The sequence below is a fragment of the Apodemus sylvaticus genome, chromosome 22, assembly GCF_947179515.1.
Source record: "Apodemus sylvaticus chromosome 22, mApoSyl1.1, whole genome shotgun sequence".
NCBI classification, from domain to species: Eukaryota; Metazoa; Chordata; class Mammalia; order Rodentia; family Muridae; genus Apodemus; species Apodemus sylvaticus.
Genome location: NC_067493.1, coordinates 10753335 through 10780808, shown reverse-complemented (window position 1 = coordinate 10780808; position 27474 = coordinate 10753335). Strand labels below are relative to the sequence as shown.

General features: G+C 37.7%; 1 long non-coding RNA gene across 2 annotated transcripts; it reads left to right on the top strand.

Moving 5' to 3' along the window:
* The first annotated feature begins 732 nt into the window (after positions 1-732).
* LOC127672356 (uncharacterized) lies at positions 733-26628 on the top strand. Of its 2 annotated transcripts, none has more exons than XR_007974975.1 (3): positions 733-874; positions 1683-1761; positions 26377-26628. It is a non-coding gene; the product is annotated as an uncharacterized LOC127672356 (long non-coding RNA). The 2 variants fall into 2 exon arrangements; XR_007974976.1 differs by lacking the exon at positions 26377-26628 and adding an exon at positions 6576-6729.
* The last annotated feature ends 846 nt before the right edge of the window (positions 26629-27474 follow it).

The following is a 27474-nucleotide window of genomic DNA, read 5'->3' as shown; positions in this document are numbered from 1 at the left end:
TGCCTCACAAATCCCTGAGCTGGCAGGGCAAGGCTGTAGTCTTCCTCTTTGTGTTAGGGTGTGTTAGCAACTCCATTAGCATTTCCAAAGAGCCTAGGATTTTGGTTCAGCAGGTGCCTGAGCCAGTGTGGCCCTGAAAGACAGTGAGTTCAGACATTTAAGCTGAAATATCACTTGCTCGCAGACTTCACGCGTGAAATTTGCCTCTGGAGAGACATGGCTCAGCAGTAAAGTGCGCCAGGCCAGGGAATGTGCAGACTTCACAGACTGGCAGGAATGTGCAGCCAGCTCAGCAATGCTCTGCTCCACCCCTCCCCCATTCCCCACACCCAGGGAGAAGGAGGGAGAAGGCAGTGTAGGGGAGGGGCAGGGAGCTGTAGAGAGAGAGTTGAGATGGGGGGGGCAAATCAATAAACTGGAGACTTCGTTCATTTATTTGCCTTATTGAGTGTATGGTGGAAGAGGGAAAATGAATCAAAAGGGTGCAACTTCTCTGTCAGAACGGGTGCCAGACAAAGCTACACCAGCTTGGCACTTCCTGTGGGCTCCCAGCCTCTCAACCTCAAAGACTGCCCCTTTAACTGTCAGACACCTTATCGCAGGTTCCTGCTGAGCACAGTGCAGCTACTGGTGGGATTTCATCACTCTAGGCCTCCTAGCCCTGCTGGGGAAAGAGGGTCTGGCACTGGTGATTGGATGACTCTGTGATACCTCAATCTAGCCTATGGCTGCAGCAGCTGCCGTGAGGAAGGGAAGCTCCTGGGACAGGAAATGAGAGGAGTGTCCCCAAGCCCTGCTCACTACAAACTGCCCTGCTTGTGCAAGCAGGAGATGGACCGTGAGCACGGCCATGAACCAGGTCAGATACAGGAAGGTAGGTGCTGGCCAGGATGCTAAGGAAATTGCACAAACAAACAAGATAACAGAGGGAGCTAGAGACATAGAGACAGCTTATGTAAAACTAACCCATGGGGACTGGCAAGAAGGCTCAGCCTGTGGAAGTACCTGCCACCAAGCCTGCTGACATATGTTTGATCCCCAGAGCCCATATGGTGGGAGGGGAGAACTCCACAAAGTTGTCTTCTGTCCTCCAAACATACCTTGCACCAAGGCACACAAGTTCAGGTGCAGGTATAGGAGTGCTCTCTGTCTCTGTCTGTCTGTCTGTCTGACTCCTTTCTCTCTCTCTCTCTCTCTCTCTCTCTCTCTCTCTCTCTCTCTCTCTCTGTCTCTCTCTCTCTCTCTCTGTCTCTCTCTCTCTGTCTCTGTCTCTCTCTCTCTCTCTCACACACACACACACTTTCACTCACACCCATACATACACAAAATAAGTAAATTTCATCAACAGGAAATAAGTCTAGGGAGATGTTTTCAAGGGAGCTTTAGAAATTGATCACCAGTAGCAAGGGTGGAAAAAGTAACTAGACCAAATACACAAAGCCATCAGTGATGGCCCACACCTGTAATCCTGGCACTTGGGAGGCGGAGGCTAGACTATCAGGAATTCAAGTCCTCTAGTCCCTTGCTGGACATGCTGGTCTCTGGGGAGCTCACCTTCTCCAACCACACAGTATCTGCCAGTGCTCATCCCAACATGGGTGGAATCACCTCTCCAGGATTTTGAATTTGAGCAGATTGTGAATCTCCCGGTCCTGCTAGTTTCTCTTGGTATTCCTTTCCAGCACATAGTGCCTTTTAAAAAGATGGCTCTGGAGCTGTGAGATAGCAATGAAGACTGGAAACAGACAGAGAAGGAACAAGGTAAAGGTTTCAACATGAGCTGTTGTTATTAAATAAATCCCAGAGAAGTTTCCCAAGAACTTCCCAAGACTGGGTGACCAGAGCTGCCCAGAGCACAGCTCTCACTCTGAGCTCCCCCTTCACTCATTTCTGTTTGTGGTCCTCACCTCCCAGAGCTGAAGCACCGCGGCCTCTGCAGGGGCAGCTGTGAAGCCTCCCCTCCCTCCCACAGTCCGTGTTCTGACAGAACTTCACTTTTATCCCAGCTCCCCAAAGCTTCACCCATTCACTGCTTCACTCTGACTCCGGGTGTTGAAGGATCGCACAAATTGTCTGCCCCTTTCCCATTTCCCTTAGCCACAGTTCTGACTGACCTGCCCCCTTCCACCCCTCAGTGAAACCAAGCACTCAGCAGAGTTTGAGTCTTGGCCCAGGAAAAACAACCAGCAAAGCCATTTCTATGTTTGTTCATGTGCCTGCTTAGATAATATTCCCTTCTGTCTACACTGGCTATGTGCACTGAGACCGGCCACCCCGGGGCCCAACAGACAGACCCATCTTTCCATGTTCTCACTGGCCAACTCCAAAAGTCCATCCATTTTCCAAAGCTCTGCATGCCTAGGGAGCAAAGCCAATATCCACAAACTCTACAGACAGACAGACCTTTATTATTTGTTGGTCTGAGGAGGCATATTTGTAGACAGGAGATTTTGGAGTTTAGAAAGATGTACCAAATACTTGAATGGATATTCATGATGCTCACACAGTGAAGAGAAGAACTCCCTTCAACAGGCAAGTGTGAAGGTCACAGCTATAGCTACGTGGGCCTCCAAGGTCCACCCTTCCCATTAGGCCGCTTCTGAAATCTCTATGCAGAGGAGCGGGCTCCAGTCCCAAATATATCCAGAGGGTAAACCCAGGAGAAAAGTCTGAACAACTCCATCCATAAACTCATTCACTCCATCATTCATTCACTTAGTGAAGCACACATTATGTGCTAGGCACACACTATTCAGAAGCAGATGTAGAACGACCTATAAGACCCATTCACTCTGCTGCTGAGGGCGGCTCCAGACCCAGTTGTCTATATTTCTGTCCTTCCTAACTGCCCAAAATGGGTAAAGTAAAGCTCCTTCTGAGCTCGCAAGGGAAGGGATCTTTACTCCTCCTCAGAAATTTTATTTTTCGAATTTATTACATTCCTTCACAACTTTTCAAAAAGATATGCTCTCAAGGAAACATGTTCATTTGTAATCAGATCAATCTAAGCACAGCGTAGGTAGCCAGGCCTGCGTTCCTGGTGCCCTATCTGGTCAGCAAGAGCAAGACTGGAAAAACAGCTACTGCACAGGGAGAGCCAGGTAGACATCGTTCACTTTAAGATGCATGCATGAGGTTCCTGGATCATTTAGTCTGCAGACTCACACATAACTGAGGGTGCTATTGTTCTTTGTTTGTTTGCTTGCTTGCTTTATTACAATGCAGAAATGGATATTGTTAGCATTCTGTCTAAGCTCCACCCCACAGTTACCTGGCAACAGCCAGGTATTTTCTGCCTTGGGGAGAGAGCAGGAAGGGAATGGGGAGAGAAGGGGGAAGGGAAGCAGGGAATGAGCAAGAGAGGACCAAGAGACCAAGAGAGCATGGAGAGGGGCAAGCAGCAACTTTTAGAGTGGGTGGGCCCACAAGGTGTTGCCAGGTAACTGCGGGGTGGAGCTTAGACAGAATGCTAACAGATGTGAATTTCTATTAGAGAGCAGTGACTTAGAGTATAGTTATTTTGTTTGTGTGTGTGTGTGTGTGTTTCTTAGAATACTAGATGATTTTTGTTTGCCTTTGTTGTTTTATTAGCACTATTTATTTAATATGCTAGAAAGAGTTAAACTCAAAAGTAAAGATAAACACAAATGATACATATATGCCTCAGTAATTAAAAAGTGGAGTGATTTTCTCCACATACAAAAAATTAATAAATTGTTGGAGCATTGTAAATTAGATTCAATTAAGTCGATAGTAAAAAAAATCACTGTTTAGAATAAGATGCCTCCATTTGCTTGACAGATTTCATAAGCCATTGTGATAATTGTTGACACTAGGAAGATTTGTAAAGACTGCAGTCTTTAGTCAGTCTTAAATAGTTTATTTCGGAATTTGCGCTTGATAGTTAAATTTTCAAGCAAAACACAACAAATATGGGGGTTTTGACAATCCATGCAGAGTAACTTGTGATTCTTCAATATTAAACCAAGTTACATGCTATCAGTAATGCCATAAACTTAATCATTTCTATTTTATGTGGTATTTAAGAGTAACATCATCAAAAAATCAAAATATCAAAAATTGTATGAGACACAAATAAGATTGGTTACATATTATCTGGTTCTAAGATTTGTATAATTATTTGCATCTTTTGTATACATGTTTGTCATCAACAATTAATTTTCATTTCTATAAGCCTGAAATTCAGATTTTTTTATTTCAATTTATGTGGTTTCCTTTCCAAATTAATATAGTGTTTCAAGATGCAGATACTTATGATCTCATTTGAACTCAAGTTGTTTTTGAAGACCATCATGGGTTACAGGAGCAATCAAATGTTTCATTTTCAATTAGTTGATACTTAATTTCTCAAAAATAGTCTTTTTTTTACTCTAGAATGATAATAATCTCCTCCACAAAATCTTCTACAATTTATAGGACATTTAAATCCCTAAAATTCAAATTTGATTTTGTGAGAAATGTGCACAGACAGTTCCATTCTTAGGGAATACAAGAAACAAATAGATTCAAGCATCAAGCTTTCCAAATCCCTGCTAGATATATATTTTTTTAGCTTTATGATTTCTGTATGTAAAATATCTGTGAAAACAATTTAAAGGAGAATGGATTTATCTTGTTTCAGGGTTCCAGAAATATCTGCTGAGTGAGTAGCAGGGCAAGAATGATGGTGTATAGTTCACCTTGTCGTTTCCAGGAAAGGGAGCCAGAGTAGTAGACTGGGATATATTGGATAGATGGATGGGATGGTACAACTCACAGGTCTCTCTGTGAGCTAATTCCTCTGGCTAGACCATACCTACCAAAGTGTCTACAATCTTCTAAGATATCTCTGCTGCTGCTTGTACAACCAACATTCAAAGAATGTTACAGTAAGACATTCAATGTTCAAGAGATTATGTATTTGGCCTGGACTAAAGTAAAATAAAGCTGATTTATTCTATTTCTAAGGGTTTTAGGACATTGAGAAAATTTAAAACTGTCATGTGTATACAGTGTTTATAAAGGGATTTTCTAGGACAAACTTTTAGTTGTCTTTAAATTGAACAAATGTTACATTATTTAGCTGAAGATTTAAAGATGTAGACTAAGAATGGTTTTAGTTTTAATTTCCTAATAGATGGTTAGTGATTGTTAAAAATATTTTCTTTTGTTTAGCTTTTCTATTTATTTAAACAGACTATATTTGCAGAGGTTTCAGATTTACATAAAAATTGGGAAGCAGGTATATATTCTATAGCTCATGGTGTTAAATAGATGCAAAAGCTTCTGAAGAAGGAACATATCACATGATAGAAGCATATTTGTTTCAGTTGAAGAAACTAAGTTGACAAATCATCATTCAGAGTTTCCATTGGTTGTCCCTGGTACTGTGTCTTCTGTAGCTTGAAGAAGTATACAGTGACATGTATTCTCTACTATAGCATCATACAGTGTCACTGCCCTAAAATGATGTAGGATTCTGCCTCTTCAGACTTCTTTATCCTCAACAAGTTGGCAGCCATTTTACTCCTCAACTTTTTGAACGTTCTGTAATTTCACAAAGGAGAAATGATAAAAAACCTTCAGCATTCACATTGTTCTTTTTTATTTGATGTATACATGTAAGTTCCTTCATCTTCTTATAGCCTATAACTCAGTCTGTTTAATGATGAAACCTGCTCTTTTTTCCAGAGGTCATTTATATGTCCATTCACTGAATATCAATCTAGTTGCTCCTAAGATTTGAAAATTTTGAGTAAAATGTATCACCTCTATGTGAGATACATTGTGTGGATGTGTTTTCAACCATACTCTGTGAATAAATGTCAAGGAACAGAATTGTTGTGTATTGGACCGTAAGTGTCTTTAGTTCTGTAAAAAACTGTCAAATATTTTCCAAAGCATTTTTTTTATTCCCACCAGCACTTGCAAATCTTGAATAGCATTTGATTTTAATCATATACTGGGCTTTTACCATTGTAATAGGTATGAAGTATGACCTTTTTCTGTTTTAAGTTGCATTCCCTTGGTCTAACATATTGTTTGTTAACTTGAAGTAATGTACAGAGAGGTTTTATGCTAATTTTTAGTGTATTTTTTCAGTTTCTTATTTCTGGATTTAAGGATTCTCTGTATATTTTAGAAATTTTTTGAGTAAATTTTCTTCTCATCTTTTGCATCATTCATTCATCACATAATTTTCATATTTTAGATCTATCTTGTCACTTATTTCTTCCATGATACTTATCTTACATCAAATAATACATCACTTTTGACTCACAATTTTTACATATAGGCAACTTATAGTTTTATAATGGACTTTTGTGCTTATGGTATATGTTAGTAAATTTTATGAGTGTGTTCCAGAACTATATATAGTTCTAGAACTAAATATTGAAATAATTAATGTTTTTATTTCATGGATCTCACTGTTATAAAAAGTGAGATAAGCCCATTTTTTTTAACTTTGCATGGTTTTAATAAGCTTTCATTTGTAGCCAAAACTTGATTTCCATTTGCTTACCTTTAACTGGTTGGACAATGTGCTTATTCATGGGATTTTCGGCAGTCTCTAGGTTATGGCAGTTGCTTCCTGGCCTGTTCCTGGACTACTATTCACCATGACCACTCGAAACAGCAAACATACATCCTACCTTTTCTGCAAATAGTTTTTGACAGTTATTTTTAATTAAATAAACTTATAGTTCTACTTGTATGCTGAGATAAATATTAATTTTCTATTGTTCACTGCTTCCATTTTGTATGATTTTTAGCTGTATAGTTAATAAATGGGTCTGTGCTATCCCTGTCTTTTGTTATTTGCCTCAGAAATGTGTCAGAATTTTTTATTTTGAATAGTGCTTTATAATGCAATATTTAAACTACAAATAGTCTAGTTTGCCTTTCAATTTAATTTTGTTTCTCTCTCTCTCTCTCTCTCTCTCTCTCTCTCTCTCTCTCTCTCTCTCTCCATCCTTCCCTTCTTCCCTCCTTTCCTCCCTTTCTTCCTCTCCCTCTCCCTTTCTCTCTTTACAGACCAAGCTGACCTTAAATGCAAAGAGATCTTGCCTGTCTCTCTTCCTATGTACTGAAATTAATAGTTTGTGCCATGTATATTTAGAATATAAGTACTTAACTTGTTAAGCTATGCGTGTATAATTTTTATTGATAATATTAATAAGAATTCATTTCTAAAATTAGCATTCATTTCTTTCCTTATAGGTATATAGCCTTGCATACTAATTATAACTATTTTTATATATTAGTTAAATTTGAAAATCTGTTTTATTAATCTAATACTGCTCATTAATCTTGTAGATAAATTGTTTCATGTCTATATCAACATATGAAAATAAGTTGCACTTCATTCTTCCTAAAACATTTACCCCAATTTTATTACATTAAAAAAGGTTTTCAGTAAATTTTGAAAGGAGTATAGCAATGGTATAATATTTTGTTGTTTCTGATAAGATGTTTTATTTCAACTTTCTCCTTTGTCTTTTACATTATATGATTTTTTAAACCTGCACATGCCTTAATAATAAATATGAGTATACTCTACAACACAGACATACACACACACACACACACACACACACACACACACACACACACGCACACATACATGCACACACACTCAGAAAACATTTAACACTAAGATAATGTTATATGGTAACTGTCATATGCGGCCCCATGTATTTGTATGGTTGGTTAGGTCTTGGAAGATGGTGATGCTTGAGGTGGTCATGAGACGTTTAGGGAACGCAGTGGTGTGAACTGCGGATATAGATAATTTGGGGATAATCTTAGAGAGTTATCAGTTGATCTTTGTTTACAACTAAAGCACTATACGGACTTTTTCCCCCCGACTTCACTATCTAAACTGTGAACCCAAATAAAGGTTTGTATATTCTTTCTTCTCCAGTTATCTTGTCACAAATGTTGCTAGTAAATATCATACAAGTTTACACTTCAATTTAATTGACTTAATGTGCTGAGAATTAAGGTTGAAATTTAGACATTTTTTCACTTATATTTTTGAAAATTTGCATCATGCAAATTAAATTCAGCTTAATGTGAATAGTTACCAAGTCTGTGTCCAGAGTAGTAGGCTGTGCAGCCAGCTCAAAATGAGATTACATGGCTATTGACTGGATAATGGAGATGTACTTATATGTCAGTTGTGAAAAGGCTAATGACCAACAGATGGCTTTAGTTTTAAAGCCTTGGAACGAAGGGTTTGAATTTAGATTATCATGTGTCAAGAATCCACAGATCATTTTGTTTTTCAGCTAAAATACAAACAAAAACAAATATTCTGGGTATACTTTTGTTGTTGCTTGGTTTTTTTGTTTTTGTTTGCTTTTGTTGTTATTTTTTGAGACTTTGCTAATCACATTACAGATGTGCACTAATGTGCTCAGCTTTTTACAGGGGGCTTGGAAATTAGACTTGGGTTTCTATACTTGCACTGAAAGCACTTTATTAAGTGAGCTGTCCTCCAGCCCATCCTTAAATTTTTATTTTAGATTTCAGTAATCTGGGTGTATGAATTTTAAGGATAACTCGTAATGTGTTCACCACTATTCTTGCTCTCCTTATCATTACAGGGATTTGCAATTTTATATAGTAAGGATTTTGACTGCATAAATTGGAAGATAGCTATTTCAAAACATTGTTTTCCTGTATTAAAAATAGAACAAATCACCTCTCTTAGGGGATTAATAAAATACCTTTCAATAATAGTGACAGTGGATTCTGTGTTCTGTTTGTCCTATTTCTTTGGCTGTTATTCTATTAACAGAAGGTGATTTTTGATGACCATTTGTTCAGAAATTGAGAACACAAAATGCCTAATCTAATCTTTGTCTTGACAGAGTCCCTACTAATTTCATACCGTTGACACAATCGGTGCAATTGTGATATAAGCTTGCAATGAATAGTCATGAAATGAAACAAAAGTCTGTTTCATTGACCATCTATCTATATGCATTTATTGGTTTGACAAAAAATTTTAAAATGACTTTCTGTCAAACTGAGGTTGACCTAGATCCCAGCACCTGAATCGCAAAACTGACATACATAAAGAATGATAGATTATTGCAAGAGGTGGTAGAGATAGCATAGATGTTGTCAAATGTTCCTCAAGGAAAATTGAACCAAATTGCATCCTTACTGGAACTATATGTATGAAAATGTAATGTCTTAGAAATTGGCAGACTTCTAGAAACAAATGTACCTTCTAGGAATGCATCTCAGGGAAAATTATCATTAAAGTTTTTAGTTTTAGGGTCTTCTCTGCTGGGCTTTATACAGAGATAAAATCAACCTTTCAAGTGCATAGCATTGCTTAACAGGTTCTAAGTTATGAAGAAATAATTTTATTGTTCAAAATAATTTAACTCAAATGAGTTCAAAATAATTAAATTCCAAAGAGCTTATTTTTTATTGGTTTTCTCCTTATTCATTGATACAATACCTGAAACATAGAATATGCTTACTCTATACTATTTAAGTTGTCATTAACTAAAGCCATTCTTCATTGGTATTTACATCATTATTTTGTTTGCACCATACTCTATAGCATTTGAGATAACATGAGATCATTTATGTAGAAGCTATGTTAGTGATTTTTTTTTTGGTGACAAATGATTACTGTTTAAAACTGAATGGCATAATCAATTATGACAATTTTTGACTCGTGTAAAAAACAGGTATAGAAGAGCTTTGAATCTGACATAAGGGAAATATTCTCTTTTATTGAAAAATTGAGGAAAAAAGAACTCTTTCATCTGTAATTAAATGATGTACCACTAAAATACATGTGGTTATAATGGTTTTAATCATTTGGTCACAGAGTTGATGGAAAATATTTCATTTTGCCCACATTGTTTAGTTCACCCAAGCCTCTTGCTTTTCTTTGCTACTGAGGGAGAGAAGATAATTTCTATTTTGCACATCTTTATTAATGAAGCAAAGAAAGAGAACAGATGTGGGATACTTTAGCTGTTATAGGGATAAACAGAAGGAGATTTGCAAATTTTGGTTGTGTTGTTTTAAATGATGCCCATGAGACATCGCAGCAGAGGTAGAGGCTTTAAGGTGTAGAATACTAATGCCAGTAACACTGCTTAAAGAAAAAGTAAATGCATGGTAGGTCAGTTTTATCGTACATTAATTATACAGTCAGTCACGTATACACTGCAGCTTGTTGTTGAAAGGGCTCATGCTTCCTATGTGTTCTTTAAGTTTGTGGAAAGGTTAAATGGAGGAATTGGGTGAGGGAGGAAAAATGGGGGAGGACAACTAAGTGCCACTTGGGGGGAATCCTATGGCAACCTACTACAGTAGGAGCTTCCTAAAATACACATATGCGAAAGAAAGCTAAATGGAGTCACTCAATAATAGCGTCACAGTATCCCCATAGAAATTTTTTGCCACCAAATAAAACCTCCAGTGCCAGGGAAAAGTTGCATCTAGTTAAATCATAGGCCAGAGGGACAATGTGCATGAGCTTTTCTACACAGCCTCTTTGTTGCCAGAATAATAACATGGAGACTTAATTATGACAAAATGCCTAGTCCATAATCTTTGGTTGATTTCTGACTAGCTCATAACTTATAAAAACTGCTTATTCTATTCTATGTCTGCTACATGGCTACTTATGTCTCTTCAGGTTCATTTGTTTCCTCCTTTGAGTCCAAGGCAAAATCTTGCATTTGACTCACTCCCAGAATTCTCTTTCTCTGCCAGATGTCTCCCCTTCTATTTCATGCCTCAGCTAATAAGCCATCAGCTTTTTATTGACAGGTAATGCTTGCACAGTACATACGAGATTCTCTGTACAGGGCACCACGGAAACCCCAAAATACCCCATGCTTTTGTCATGGTAATCGGTTGCTCTCCACAAACTTATGGTGAAACCTAATAGCTGAAAACAACACAAACATACACACACACACACACACACACACACACACACACATACACACACACACACACACACACAAACACACACACTCATACAGACACATAATTTATATAACTTAACATGAAAATGTAGAGTTAGTTCCTAAGTAGAATCTTCTCCATGACTGAGTAGAAGATTGTACTAGAAAGTACTCTGCCATGCTACTAGAGACAAAAGATTACCATTAACCCAGCTACAAATTCTCTCATCTAGAATGGTGACCTATCTTTAATCTACAATAATGAAATAGAGGCATGAATATGGGTGTAACCAACTGCTCTGTTATTTTATATAAAGTTCACTAAATGGGATTGAACACATCTTTCAATAGCTGTCCAACTGCTGCTTAGTTGGCCAAGAACCTGTGACTAGAAATAAAGGTCATTGTCTTATGGAACCAAATGCTCCTATTCTGCTAAGGGCTTGTACCAATAAAATAATTCCTAGTAACATTTTGTTATGCCCCCAAATCTGTACTTCAGTTAGCTATCATCAGAAAAGATTCCTCTTGTACTGAATGATGAATTAACATGGAAATCTATGACTAAACAATGTGCAGAGTGACAGACTTGCAAACAGTCAATCCTAAATAAGATACCTTCATCAAATTCCTCCTCTCAAGACTCAGAGAGATGTGACAAATAGGAAGCAGAAAGATTGTAAGAGTAAAAATACTGCTTTCTAGACACAACAGAACTGCTATACATATAAAATCTCACAGACTGTGGCAGCAGAATCAAAGCTTCCACAGCTTCAAGCAGTGAGGGTCTCAGTGCTGACAGGCAGAAGTAGACTAAGGATCACACTGCTAAACAAGTATCTGTCCTCAATAGTCACCTACCTGCAAAGAAAACATTAGTTTTTTTCCTAATGGAGTCTCATTTTGAATATTAATCATAGGTCGAGTAGGTAACAGGCAATAGTGGGTCAATACAAAAAAAGTAGCATATTGTACTTTTTTGTAAACTTCTTGTCTTATTGATTCTTGCTTATTTTAATTTATTTTTTCACTATTTAGTCTTAACAGCCTTTACTTTGTACAATTTGCTTTCTTATTTTGTGTTTTTATAAGTGTTGTATGTATGTTTCTTGTTTTTTTTTTTTTTTTTTTTTCATTTTCTCTTGCTATGTGCACTGCCTGGCTTTGTGTGTCAACTTGACACAGACTGGAGTTATCACAGAAAAAGGAGTTTCAGTTGGGCAAGTGCTTCCCTGACATCCAGTTGTGGGGCATTTTCTCAATTAGTGATCAAGAGTATAGGGCCCCATGTGGGTGGTACCATCTCTGGGTTGGCATTCTTGGGTTCTATAAGAGAGCAGGCTGAGCAAGCCAGGGGAAGCAAGCCAGTAAATAACATCCCCCCCCATGGCTTCTGCATCAGCTCCTGCTTCCTGAACTGCTTGAGTTCCAGTTCTGACTTCCTTTGGTGATGAACAGCTGTGTGGAAGTTTAAGCTCAATAAACCCTTTCCTCCTCAACTTGCTTCTTGGTCATGATGTTTGTGCAGGAATAGAAACCCTGACTAAGACAGTATGTTTGTTTGTTTTTTGTTTGTCTGCCTGTTTGTTGTATTTGTTACTTAGGGGGAGAGAGAGAGAGAGAGAGAGAGAGAGAGAGAGAGAGAGAGAGAGAGAGAGAGAAGGTGGGGGGAGAAAGAGAGAGAGAGAGATGAAACTTCACAGGTGTGTGAAGTCAGGAAAATTCTGTGAGATGAAGAAGGAGAAGGAGGGATAACTAATCAGAATATATTGATACATTGTATAAAATATATTAAAAAAGATTGCAAGAATCAAATTTGAGAAATTTTGCTATGATATTCTGCCTCCTAAAAATACCAGAGAAACTATACTCCTTATACCTTGATACTACACTGTTGAAACATGGTCTGAATAATGACAATATCAATAAACTTGCTAACATGAAAAGGGAAAAATCTTACAGAATCAATTTCTAGACCAAGTACTATATACAAGTAATGACTGCTAAGTGATAGAGAATTAATAACTTTCAGGGACAAACCTTCTAAATGGTTATCTAAAATAAAGTAGTCAGTCCTAAAGTTATATCCACATAAGCCACACTAAATATGCTCAATAGCTTATATTTTATACTTATGAAATAATATGTAATAATAAAACAAAAATCCATCCATTTGAAAGGAAGTGAGGAAGCATAATAAAGGGTTTGGAAGAAAAGTTGTAATTACAATTTCTAAATTTTAATAATTTTTATTTAAATGCCCAATTTAAATAAATGGTATTTAATGAAGCAATTTTAATCTTCAGTAGTTAAGAATAATAATCAAACTTCTGATATATATATATATATCAGAAGTTTGATTATTATATATATAATATATATTATATATATTTTATATATAATATATATTATATATTATATATATTATATATATTATAATTATATATATTTTTATATTAAATATATATATTTAATATAATTATATATATAAAATTATATATATATAATTATATATATAATTTTAAAACACTTGCTTTTTAAAAATATCTATTTATAAACCAGAAAATGTTAATCCAGAAATATTTCACCCATGTCTCTAATTGACTAGTTTATACAGTGTTCATAGAGTGAAGGATCAATGCCAAGACAGAGCCCAAGTATTTCCCCCGCAAAGATTATTGCTTCTTATTTAATTTCCATGAGCCTACTGATTATATGCTTTGATTATTTTTCCCACAGCAAATAGTGCAAAATGTGTGGTTAGAGTATAATATACACACCTATTCCCTGACTCTTAGAATTCCAAAATCTTAGGATATAATTCAAATGAGAAAGTTTTACTATTTTCTAGAGAAATGTTACTTCATAATTGTGTGTAGAGAAAAAAATTACACTAAAGTCATTATGAGGAAGTTTGGACCTGTGATACATATGTCATGGATCTACCCACTCTCAGCAAACAGAAAGGATAAAGATTTAATACATTTCAAATAACATAGGAAATATTTACAGAAGACTTTCATGTTTTCTAAAATGTCAGTAAACATAATCATTAAAAATTAGTAGGCAGAATTCTTTACTGCTCTTCCAGAAACTAAAATAAAGTTTTGTTTTGTTTTGTTTCTTTTTTTTAACCTTAGAAAAGGTAGCCAAATCTAGTAGGCTTTCTGGCATACTCAAACATCAGTAATAATAACTGAGACAGTATAAAATGCATTGAACTATTTCTATGTAATGGACATCCGTGCCACCAATTAACAATTTCCTTTCCTTTCCCTTGCTTTCCCTTCCCTTCCCTTTCTTTCCTTTCCTTTCCCTTCCCTTCCCTTCCCTTCCTTTCCCTTCCCTTCCCTTTCCTTCCTTACCTTTCCCTTTCCCTTTCCCTCCCCTCCCCTCCCCTCCCCTCCCCTCCTCTCCTCTTCTTTTCTTTTCTTTTTGTTTTTCTTTTCTTTTCTTGACTTTTCTCTTTCCCCATGTCTGCCTTCTTCCTTCCTTCCTTCTTTCCTTCCTTCTTTCCTTCCTTCCTTCCTTCCTTCCTTCCTTCCTTCCTTCCTTCCTTCCTCTCTCTCTCTCTCTCTCTCTCTCTCTCTCTCTCTCTCTCTCTCTCCCTCTCTCTCTCTCTCTCTTTCTTTCTTTCTCAAAAGAAAGTATTTAACTGGGGCTGGTTTATAGTCCATAGCTTTAGTCCATTATCTCCATGGGAAGCATGCCAGCAGAAAGGCAGACAAGGATGCTGGTGAGGTAGCTGAGACTTCTGCATCTGGATAAGTAGGAAGCAGGAAAAGAGACTAGACTTCCAACTTTTGAAAAAATATATAAGAGAAACCAGCATGAAGTATTTGTTCAGTATTCCATATGCATCTCAGTATATATCAGAAAGCTTAAAGCAATAATATTCATTCTGTGTCTTGAATATGTATAGGTATTCTTTACTATGAAGCACAGTTTACTTGTCATTTGTCAATTTTTCTTGAGTATACGAATAACATAACAACAGAAAGCATTACTTATGTTGGAAAGTGTATTAATTTAATAACTGCTTGTGAGTGTTGACCATAGAGAAATATGTGATGAGAAGCTACCACAGATCAAGATGAAGATGAACATACTCAACATATATATCCTGTAGGAACAAAAATATGATTTAATAATGTTTGCATTAATATTTTTCTTCCTTGTGACATTTAATCAAAGGGAAGTTCTGAAGAACAGACAGTTCTGAAGTATACTTCATTAATCTCCCATACCTTATTAATCCAACTATACTGAAAACTGTAAATAATCATTGCAGTATGTTTATAGTAAGAATAGGAGTAATGATAGCTAAGATAAGAGTATCAAAGGGGGGCTGTGGTGGAACAGGCCTTTAACCCCAGTGTGTGGGAGGCAGAAACAGGAGGATTTCTGAGTTTGAGGCCAGCCTGATCTACAGAGAAACCCTGTCTCGAAAAAACCAAAAAAAAAAAAAAAGTATCAAAGGAAGCAGAAGTTTACATGAATACATTTTTTTTCAACTGGCACGACCTCGGTAGGGACAGAATGACATGGTTCCTACTCCTGGTACAGGGCTAGCAGGCATAAGTCTCGACAAGAGTTAATAGCTGCTGTTGTAGACAGAAGATTTTTTGTATAATAATGTACATATTTTACATTCCTCCTTTAAGGAATTCCCTTCCTGTTAACATTAATGACTCCATGATAATCCACAGACAGCATGAGTGAATGACAGTAAGTCAGGCCTTGTGACACAAGGAGGCAAGGTGATTTGGGGAAAGTATGCTCAAGTTACCAACAATCCTGAAAATGGAGGGTGCATAAATGTGGTCTTGTTGGTTTGACAGTGATGTCATACAAGTCATTTCACTCAATACCAAAGACACTGTCAGGAAAACACTATTTCTGGGATCTTTGTAAACTACCAAACAGCCTTACCACAAGTGCAGTCATCAAAAAGTATTTATTAAATTGTAAAGGAAAATAAAACACTGCCCAACAGGAAATCATCAAACTCAGGGCCGAAATCAATCAAGTAGAAACAAAGAGAACCATACAAAAATTCAACAAAACCAGGAGCTGGTTCTTTGAGAAAATCAACAAGATAGATAAACCCTTAGCCAGACTGACCAAAGGACACAGAGAAAGTATCCAAATTAACAAACTTAGAAATGAAAAGGGAGATATAACAATGGAAACTGAGGAAATCCAAAAAATCATCAGATACTACTACAAGAGCCTGTACTCAACACAACTGGAGAATCTGGAGGAAATGGACAATTTCCTTGACAGATACCAAATACCAAAATTAAATCAGGACCAACTAGACCATCTAAACAGTCCCATAATGCCTAAAGAAATAAAAGGAGTCATAGAAAGTCTTCCAACTAAAAAAAGCACAGGCCCAGATGGCTTCAGTGCAGAATTCTACCAGACCTTCAAAGAAGAGTTAACACCAATACTCTTCAAACTATTCCACAAAATAGAAACAGAAGGAACACTACCCAATTCCTTCTACGAAGCCACAATTACGCTGATACCAAAGTCACACAAAGATCCAACAAAGAAAGAGAACTTCAGACCAATTTCCCTTATGAACATCGATGCAAAAATACTCAATAAAATTCTTGCCAACCGAATCCAAGAACACATCAAAACGATCATCCACCATGATCAAGTAGGCTTTATCCCGGGAATGCAGGGTTGGTTCAATATACAGAAATCCATCAATACAATCCACTACATAAACAAACTCAAAGAACAAAACCACATGGTCATTTCATTGGATGCTGAAAAAGCATTTGACAAAATTCAGCATCCCTTCATGCTTAAAGTCTTGGAGAGAACAGGAATTCAAGGCCCATACCTAAACATAGTAAAAGCAATATACAGCAAACCGGTAGCCAGCATCAAACTACATGGAGAGAAACTTGAAGCAATCCCACTGAAATCAGGGACCAGACAAGGCTGCCCCCTTTCTCCTTATCTTTTCAATATTGTACTTGAGGTACTAGCTCGGGCAATTCGACAACATAAGGAGGTCAAAGGGATACAAATTGGAAAGGAAGAAGTCAAACTATCATTATTTGCAGACGACATGATCGTCTACCTAAGTGACCCAAAGAACTCCACTAGAGAGCTCCTACAGCTGATAAACAACTTCAGCAAAGTGGCAGGTTATAAAATCAACTCCAGCAAATCAGTGGCCTTCCTATACTCAAAGGATAAGCAGGCTGAGAAAGAAATTAGGGAAATGACCCCCTTCACAATAGCCACAAACAGTATAAAGTATCTTGGGGTGACTCTTACCAAACATGTGAAAGATCTGTATGACAAGAACTTCAAGACTCTGAAGAAGGAAATGGAAGAAGACCTCAAAAAATGGGAAAACCTCCCATGCTCATGGATCGGTAGAATCAATATAGTTAAAATGGCCATTTTGCCTAAAGCACTATACAGATTCAATGCAATACCCATCAAAATCCCAACTCAATTCTTCACAGAGTTAGAAAGAGCAATTATCAAATTCATCTGGAACAACAAAAAACCCAGGATAGCTAAAACTATTCTCAGCAACAAAAGAAAATCTGGGGGAATCAGTATCCCTGACCTCAAGCAATACTACAGAGCAATAGTGTTAAAAACTGCATGGTATTGGTACAGTGACAGGCAGGAGGATCAATGGAACAGGATTGAAGATCCAGAAATGAACCCACACACCTATGGCCACTTGATCCTCGACAAAGAGGCTGAAAACATCCAATGGAAAAAAGATAGCCTTTTCAACAAATGGTGCTGGTTCAACTGGAGGTCAGCATGCAGAAGAATGCGAATTGATCCATCCTTGTCTCCTTGTACTAAGCTTAAATCCAAATGGATCAAGGACCTCCACATAAAGCCAGACACTCTGAAGCTAATAGAAAAGAAACTGGGGAAGACCCTTGAGGACATCGGTACAGGGAGAAAGTTTCTGAACAGAACAACAATAGCGTATGCTCTAAGAGCAAGAATTGACAAATGGGACCTCATAAGGTTACAGAGTTTCTGTAAGGCAAAGGACACCATCAAGAGCACAGATTGGCAACCAACAAATTGGGAAAAGATCTTCACCAATCCTACATCAGATAGAGGGCTAATATCCAATATATATAAAGAACTCAAGAAGTTAGACTCCAGAAAACCGAACAACCCTATTAAAAATTGGGGTACAGAGTTAAACAAAGAATTCTCACCTGAAGAACTTCGGATGGCAGAAAAGCATCTTAAAAAATGCTCAACTTCATTAGTCATTAGGGAAATGCAAATCAAAACAACCCTAAGATTTCATCTTACACCAGTCATAATGGCTAAGATTAAAAATTCAGGAGACAGCAGGTGTTGGAGAGGGTGTGGAGAAAGAGGAACACTCCTCCATTGCTGGTGGGGTTGCAAATTGGTACAACCACTCTGGAAATCAGTCTGGCGGTTCCTCCGAAAACTGGGCACCTCACTTCCAGAAGATCCTGCTATACCACTCCTGGGCATATATCCAGAGGATTCCCCATCATGTAATAAGGATACATGCTCTACTGTGTTCATAGCAGCCCTATTTATAATTGCCAGATGCTGGAAAGAACCCAGGTATCCCTCAACAGAAGAGTGGATGCAAAAAATGTGGTATATCTACACAATGGAGTACTATTCAGCCATTAGAAACAATGAATTCATGAAATTCTTAGGCAAATGGATGGAGCTAGAGAACATCATACTAAGTGAGGTAACCCAGACTCAAAAGGTGAATCATGGTATGCACTCACTAATAAGTGGTTATTAACCTAGAGAACTGGAATACCCAAAACATAATCCACACATCAAATGAGATACAAGAAGAAAGGAGGAGTGGCCCCTGGTTCTGGAAAGACTCAGTGAAACAGTATTCGGCAAAACCAGAACGGGGAAGTGGGAAGGGGTAGGAGGGAGGACAGGGAAAGAGAAGGGGGCTTACAGGACTATCGGGGAGTGGGGGGGCTAGAAATGGGGAAATCATTTGAAATGTAAATAAATTATATCGAATTAAAAAAAAGGAAAAAAAAAACACTGCCCAATTTTACATTTGGTCTTTATTTGGGGGCATAATAGTTTACATGTTAATAAAATTTAGTGACTGAGTAGCAAGCAGACAAATGCATTAAGGATTAGGTATGCAGCAAGGCAGGTCTGTCGTTACTTGAAAAGTCATCAGTGTAGTTGAAAGTTCCCATAAAAGTCAAGTATTTCCCATCTCATTGCCACTAATCCTAAAATGTGGAACATTTTAAACATATGGTAGTGTTTAAATTCATAAAATATCACATTAAAAGTCTGAGAGAAGGTAATTAGATTAAAAAATTTCACAACTTAAAAAAGACAAAAGAAAATGTGTGCTTGCTATCTCCCAAGAACTAAGGGGCGGAGGGTTAAGGGATGCTGAGTCATAGGATAATCAAAAGGAAATGTGGAGTCAATAACTGGATTGTTACGTAAAATAAAAATAAAAGACTGAACTTATGATTTATAAGCTATCCAGATATCTGGAGATTTCCAGAGAGCTGAACATAGAGAAAGCAATGTGGAAAGCTGTCTCAAGCAGAATATAGATCATCAGCTTGGAGCACAGTTTCACTTCTAGTCATTTGTTTTGCTGCTCCTAGAAACACTCTCCAAGCCAAGGATGCTCCTTGGCAACACTCATTTTTTTAATTGAATATTTTATATATTTAGATTTCAAATGTTATCCCCTTTCCTGGTTTTCCCTCCGGAAAACCCCTATTCCATCCTCCCTCCCCCTGCTTCTATGATGGTGATCCCCCACCCACCCACTCTCCTCCCTGTTTTGGCAACAGCTATTTAGTAAGTTCATTAGAACTCTAAATTCCAGGAAGAAGAAATTCTTTCTCTTCACTTGCATATACTTTTATTTACAAAGAGAGTAGGAAGGGAAAGGGAGGGGGAGGAGAATGCAGAAAGGATGAGGAGAGGAAGAGGAAGTGAGAGGGGAGGCTGCAGAAAACATTCTTATTTACAAGATGACCCCCATATCATTTCAACTTTAGAGAGCTACTACTTTTAAAGTTATTCAGTATTGCTTTATCCTTTGTTGAATTTTTCCATACTCACATAATCACACTTATTCAATTAATCTGGATATTTTTCTCTTTTCCTTTATTTCCTAGATTTTTAATGGTTTCTAAATATTTACTGGTTCAAATTCAAATATTTTAGTTGAAATTCAGTATTTGAATATATTTATTAGGTCACAAAATTGCATCCACTTATGGGACTTTAAATGATATTTTAATGCATATGTACTGAATAGTCTTCAAGTTAAGTTAAAGATGTTGAACTTAAACATCATTACTGTTTTAGAGTAAACACTTTAAAAGTACTTCCAGCTATTTGAAACATATAGTACATTACAGGGGAACACATACACTATGTAAGATCCAAAATAGCTATGGGCTGTGCAATGAAAATTAAATTACTATTTAACTTCTAACTTCCCATCACATTTATGCCCCCAGAGTTATCCACACATCGATTTATCCAACACTGGTGGTGTGGCTGTGAAGTAGAGCAAGAAAAATGATTATTGGTGAACTTATATTCATACTGATTAGACAGAATTGAAAGTGAGGTGATCATGCAGAAGAGAAGGGAAAGATCACAACTTGAGACAAAACCACATAGAATTTGTGTGCAGTGACTGTCAATTGGCCCTCTGTCTGAATCTACTCTACGTTCCTGAAAACAACAGTGAAATGAAGAGAACTATCAATGAAACCATCTTAGTGAATAATACTAAAGGTTTTGTGTTTAACTTGGAACTCCTGTAGAATTCAGTGAGCTAGAAAAGGGGTCACTGGAGGGGGCAGGAAGATCTTAAGCAAGTATGGTAGGTAGTAAACCGAAGGCAATGTGAGTGAGAAAGAATTAGGGAGTGAGGCTTTGGTGGGGAGAGAGATGGGCCTGTAGGAACAGGAGTGTGAATGATGGATAACTAACCTTAAAGATGTTTGAAAACATTGCTATGCAGCCTGCCTAGGAAGTGGAGTAATCATCTGTATACACACCTAGCTGGAACACCTATGAATCACAATGGAAATACTAACAATATGTCCACAATTACAATAATAATAGCACTTTTATATTGGGGATAATTAGGAACTGTTTAATTGTATTTGATCTTCTCTAAGATCCTCTTGAGAGAAGAAAATTCCCATTGTGTTTTGTTCACCTAACAAACTTCCCATAGCTGGGGAGGTCATAAACACAAAAGAATATACACTTCAGTGGGGACCCTGCTATTCTCCTGCACAAGATAGGAAAGCCTGTCTTCTACCAACCTCATCTTTCCCTGTCTCTGAATTTTTCAAAACCCACCCTTGAGTGCCTGCCCAAGGGCTTAACATTTTTTTACCACATATAGGCATGATCCCAGCTCCTCGTTCACAAATCATCACCCCTTGTACAAGACCCTCCCTTACTTTAGTCTGGGTATATGTCTCCAATGACCTCTACCCTAGAGATCAGAGCTGTCTCTCAATAAACCTGACTTCATATCCTTGAATAGGCTTGAGTTGGATTATTGGTGAAGAAACCTATTTTGTAATACTTTCATTTCCTAAGCCAATAACAATTGTGTTTGTATTTACTTGTCCTTATATGCACAGGTGCACAAAAGAAAACCTTCACTTTGTAATAGATGAAAACTGCTGGTTTTAGAACAGATCAAATGGATAGAAAGACTACTGGTGAAAATGAGAGAATAAAGAAATGTGGACTTCCACGCCTAACCACTATTATCTCTACAACAGAACTCATAAATTTAAGGCACAGTGAAAACCATAGAGGATGGGGAAGAAATATTGTATGAGCCAAGGTCCAGGAAAGCATCTGCTAGATAGTGACTTTTAGACAAGATAGAGAAAATGTAACAATGAACTTCCAATGATATAATTTTCTGAACAAGTACCTCATGACATTTGACATGTCCATATTGGCAAAAGAAATTCTACATGTTTCCACCTCTAGCTAAAGAGCTACAGCTGATCAGTGGCTGCTAAAATGGGAAGTTGGTGGCTTCCATGGAGAGATCCCACATGGAATGTCCAATGTCAAGTGGCCAGCCCTGGACAAATGTATATATTATTAAATCAAAATGGATTCAATAAGTAATTCATACATTTGCATAAACACATACACAACCAAATGAACAAACACACACACACACACACACACACACATACACACACACACACACACAAACACAAACACACACTTCCTCCCCATTTGCTAGCTTCCCTAGGTCAAGATCGTGTTGTATAGACTGCTGGGGTGAAGGTCATCAATAGTCTCTCTCAGCTGTGAACATCATAAACTGTAAGAAAGACATGTATGACAGGCTGTAGGCATGGGTGTGACAGTGTCATGAATACATGGAGTAAGCACAGCTTTCTGAGTGTATCTAACTCCACACTCCACAGGAGGAAATACATCCCTGGTAATGTAAACCCAGTCAAGAACCCATGCTGGAGGGCCTCACATCCCCAGCAATGAGTTTACTATCATTCCAATAAGTGCTATGATATCACACTCTTCTCTATGTGATTACCTCTCTTTCCATGGTCTACTGCAGCTCTCTGACCTCATCAGAGAAGTGTCTTTGTGCACTGGATAGTGGCTCATAGAGAAATTCACAACTGATCTGCCTTAGAGTTACCATTGCTGCGATGACATACCATGACCAAAAAGCAAATTGAGAAGAAACGGTGCTTCTTAGCCTTTTCTCATCACTGTTTATCACCAAAGGAACTTAGGAACTCAAGCATAGGAGGAAGCTGGAGTCAGGAACTGATGCAGAGGCCATGGAGAGTGCTACTTACAGGCTTTCTTCCCATGTCTTGTTCAGCCTGCTGTCTTATAGAAACCAGGACCTCCAGTCCAGGTTTGACACCACACACAATCGGCTGAGTCCTTCCTCACTGTTCACTACTTGAGAAACAGCCTTACAGCTGGATCTCATGGAGGCATTTCCTCAACTGATGCTCCTTTCTCTCTGATTAGTCTAGCTTGTGTCAACCTCATATAAAACCAGTGAGTCCAGGACCAAAAGGTCTAGCATGTATCAGTTAGTGCTCAGCTATAAAGGGACATCTGTATTACCCCTGTACTCTATTGCCAAGGCTCAGGAAAATGTATGGATTAGAAAGCAGAGGCTGCAAGAGCCAGAAAATTGGGAGAGCAGAAGAGAAACAATGAAATCATGAATATTGCCTTAACACTCTTGAAATAGAAATTATGATTTGTGGGTTTTGGAGGAGTGTCTTAGTCAGGGTTTCTATTCCTGGACTAAACATCATGACCAAGAAGCAAGTTGGGGGGAGAGGGTTTATTCAGCTTAGACTTAAAAATTGCTATTTATCAACAAAGGAGGTCAGGACTGGAACTCAAGCATGTCAGGAAGCAGGAGCTGATGCAGAGGTCATGGAGGGATGTTTCTTACTGGCTTGCTTGTTCAGCTTGTTTTCATATAGAACCCAAGACCACCAGCCCAGGGATGGCACCACCCACAAGGGTCTAGGTCCTCACCCCTTGATCACTAATTGAGAAAATGTCTTATAGCTGGATCTCATGGAGGCATTTTCTCAACTGAAACTCCTTTCTCTGTTATAACTCCAGCTTGTGCCAAGTTGACACATAAAATAAGACAGTACAAGGAATTACAATGAAAAAGAATATTTAATGTATTGGCATTGAAATCTTTCAAATTCATACTTCAATTAATTAAAGTACTATATTACTTTTATGACTTGTGCTGTGTTCTTATTCATGACAATTTATTAATAATGTTTTCCAGTCAAAAAGTAGTTCTTCAGTTTAATGACTAAAATATGCAATCTTATGAGTTACATGTTCATAAAAAACACCACAGTTCATAAATTGGGTAGAAGTCAAATCTTTTTCCTAGTGCCATTTTCTAATTTTCTGTCCAAATCACACTAGCTCCAAATAAGGAAATGGATAATGTTTTCTCTTTATTCTGTTAAAGAATTTCCATAAGATTTTCTTATTTTGTCTTCTGGGTTTATATGTACTTTTCTACATAAATATAGGATTTTCTTGTGCTTAGTAAAACAAGTTTACTTTATCTTGCTCATGCTAATACTAATCTGAATAACATTTTGAACTAAATATAAAATTTATCTACTGAAGAATTATGAAGTTGTTTGACTTAGGAAAGACATTGTAATTTTAAGAAGGCACAGAGAATTTCCCAAGGTTTGGTTTGCTTGGCTTAGTTGTTGTTCCCTAATGTTTTTGTTTTCGAATTTATTTCTCTCAAATTTTGATCTGAGGTTAAAGAGAAGCCTTGGTGCTAACCAAAGCATGCCCATCTATAACCTGAGGAAAGCATCTCTGTCTTAGTATCTGAAGGGTTGAACACTTGTAGAAGATCTATAAATTTATTTCTTCAGTTTTTTCTTCTCTTCTGTGTCCTCTCAGTGGCATCAAGGAAAACCCCAAACTTTAGCTGTGTCAAAACAACAGGCAATTTAAACTCCAAGAAAAGCTGATCTTCAAAACAAGCAACTGATGACTAAGAGTCATCAAATGCCTCTTCTTGGCATTTGAGATTCCTCTGTTGAGAATTCTCTGTTTAGCTCTGTAGCCTGTTTTTTTAATTGGGTTATTTGGATTATTAGTTCCTACATTCTTGAGCTCTTTATACATTTTGGATATTGGCCCCCTCCCCACTAGCACACTATATTAATGAAACTCTGCTGTGCTTAGACAGGAGTATAACATAACTCTTCTCTGAGAGGCTCCACCCAGTAATTTACTGAAACAGATGTAGAGACCCAGAACTAAACATTTGAACTCAGGGAGTCTTATGGAAGAATTGGTCTAAGGATTGATTAAGGTAATAGCGACTCTACTGTAACAACAGCTAGTTAACTAACTTGGATCCTTGGTGGCTCTGAGTCTGGACCACCAATGAAAGACCATACATAGCCTGGAACTAGGCCCCCCACAAATATGTAGCCGATGTACAGATCAGTCTTAATGTAGGTTCCCCAACAACTGGAGCAGGGGTTGTTTTTAAAGCTGTGGGCTGTCTGTATATCTGGTTCCCCTAACTAGTCAGTCTTGTTTGGGTTCAGTGGCAGAGGACGTTCCTAGTCCTGTCAAGACTTGATGTGCCAGGGTAGGGAAATTCCCAGGATAGAACTCCACTCTCTCTGTGGAGAAGTGGCAGGGGGATGGTAAAAGGGGGAGGTGGGTGTCATAGGTCATGGCTTGGAGGTGGGACAGTGAGGAATGCAGCAATAATCCAGATGTAAATTTAATAAAAGTAGAAAGAATGAGAGAGAGAGAGAGAGAGAGAGAGAGAGAGAGCGAGAAGAAAGAAAGAATGAATGAATGAAAGAAAGAAGGAAAGAAAGAAAGAAAGAAAGAAAGAAAGAAAGAAAGAAAGAAAGAAAAGAAATGGAAAACAAAGAGACCAACATAAGCAGCAAACAAACAAACAAACAAACAAACAAACAAAAAACAAAGCAACTGGCCTGAGCAGCACAGCAGAGCTTACTTTCCAGGCAGAGTGCACAGGCGAGCCGACACAAGGGTATGAGCATAGGAGAGCTGGACCCACCAGGTGGTGGAATGGGCACGGGAGAGATGCCTTCATGATGCCTTCATCAACACCTGTGGCAGGCAGGGATAGAAGGCTCCAAGTGTGGAGTGAAAATTTGAAAGGACAGGGAGATGTATGAGGTTGGGCGTACATGTATGATATTCACAAAGCATCAATAAAGTTAAACACACAAACTACAAATGAACCATGATGGCAACTTTGCAAGCAACTGTGTGAATTAGACTCACCAAGAAATTTTTAGTATGTTTTTTTTTTCCTCTTGTGTCAGAGAATCAGTAGCCTTTATTTTACAAGTCATACACGTAGCAGGAACACACTGTATGAGAAGATCTAGCCAATTTAAAGTAAGAGGCTAGAAAGCAGAAGTTAAGTGTCAGACTATAGATATCATTAATCTGTACATGGAAGAATCTCAAGGAATTTATGAAAAATTTCTAATACTGATTGAGCTAAAAATAGTAGAAGATACCATATCAGCATATAAAAGTTTATACTTTTATATTGTCAGAGATCATTCATGAATAATATTTATGATAGGACCAAAGAGACATGATCTATTGATGCTTGGAGAATGTGCATGATCTATGTCAAAACTTACAGAACCATGATGACATAAGATTAGAATAAAGATTAACTAAACTGTAACTGTAGTTAACAAAATCTAATGAATGACTTTGATTCTCATGAAGTACTCAGTAAATATAATCCGAATAAGAATAAAGGTAGATTCTTGGAAACAATAACTGTCCCTTCCCCCCACAGCATTTAGCTGTGACCCTCCTGGCTGGCAACCCCCACCCTTCCCCAGGCGTTATCTTCGGCCTATTCAAGCTGCAGCATTCCTGGCCTACAGCCTCCATCCTTCCCTGGCATTATCTCCGGCCCTAGTTCCTTGAGAACAATACAGCTGATTTCACCTCAGCGCAGCTCCACCCGGAGACCAACAGAAAACTGACTGAAAGCAGACAACCCGCCGAGAAGAAGATCTAATGAACTCTCGGCCATTTGGGGGGCAGGGTGGTTTTTCCTAAGATTATGAATATTGACTTAATGATAGTAAAGTCGGTCTCTATGGGCAACTGTCCTCTTGACACATTTCTCTTTTGCCCCCTTCCCGTTAACCTCAGAATTCTCTTCCAGGTATTCCAGTTCGTATGTGGCCGCTGGTGGCAACAAGTAACAAAGCAGTTTTAGATATTTATGGAAATGTAAGGGATTAGTAAAGTAGAAATAATAGTATACAAGAAATACCTAATATTTGTACAAAATAACAACAAAAACTAAAATAAGCATGCCAATGGACTAGATATGTTAATCAAGGTAACAGATTGCAATTCAAAAAAACTAAATAGGGTAAGCTATTGATGGTGGTTATCAATGTACATATCTATATCATTCGGATTGGTACTCAAATGATGATCAGACAGAATTCCTTAGAATGATGAACCACTGTGTTTCTTGTTTGGCCAAATGACTCTATGTACATACTGAGGAATATCTTTAATATTCAATCAGGAAGGTTAAAAGTTTATCGTTGCCTTCAAATAACTCTTACTGAGCCTCAGATGAAACATAGGTGGACTCCTCAGACACTCTTCAAAATCTCAAACACAATGCAAAGCAGGGCAGAGAGAGGCACAGCTTTTTCCATGCATGTAGTTGTCATGGTGATTGGGAGCACAGACAGTTTTACAAAATCTTTTATGCTTATTTTGGGAATATATCTGATAAATTCTCCAGAATTTATTTAAGATTTTCATTTGTTTGTTCATTTCATTTTTAGCCCACTGTTTTCCAAAGCTGTATGTACCTTCTCAGGTGTGACTAACAAATGATTTTCATACACGTTCCTAAAAAAAG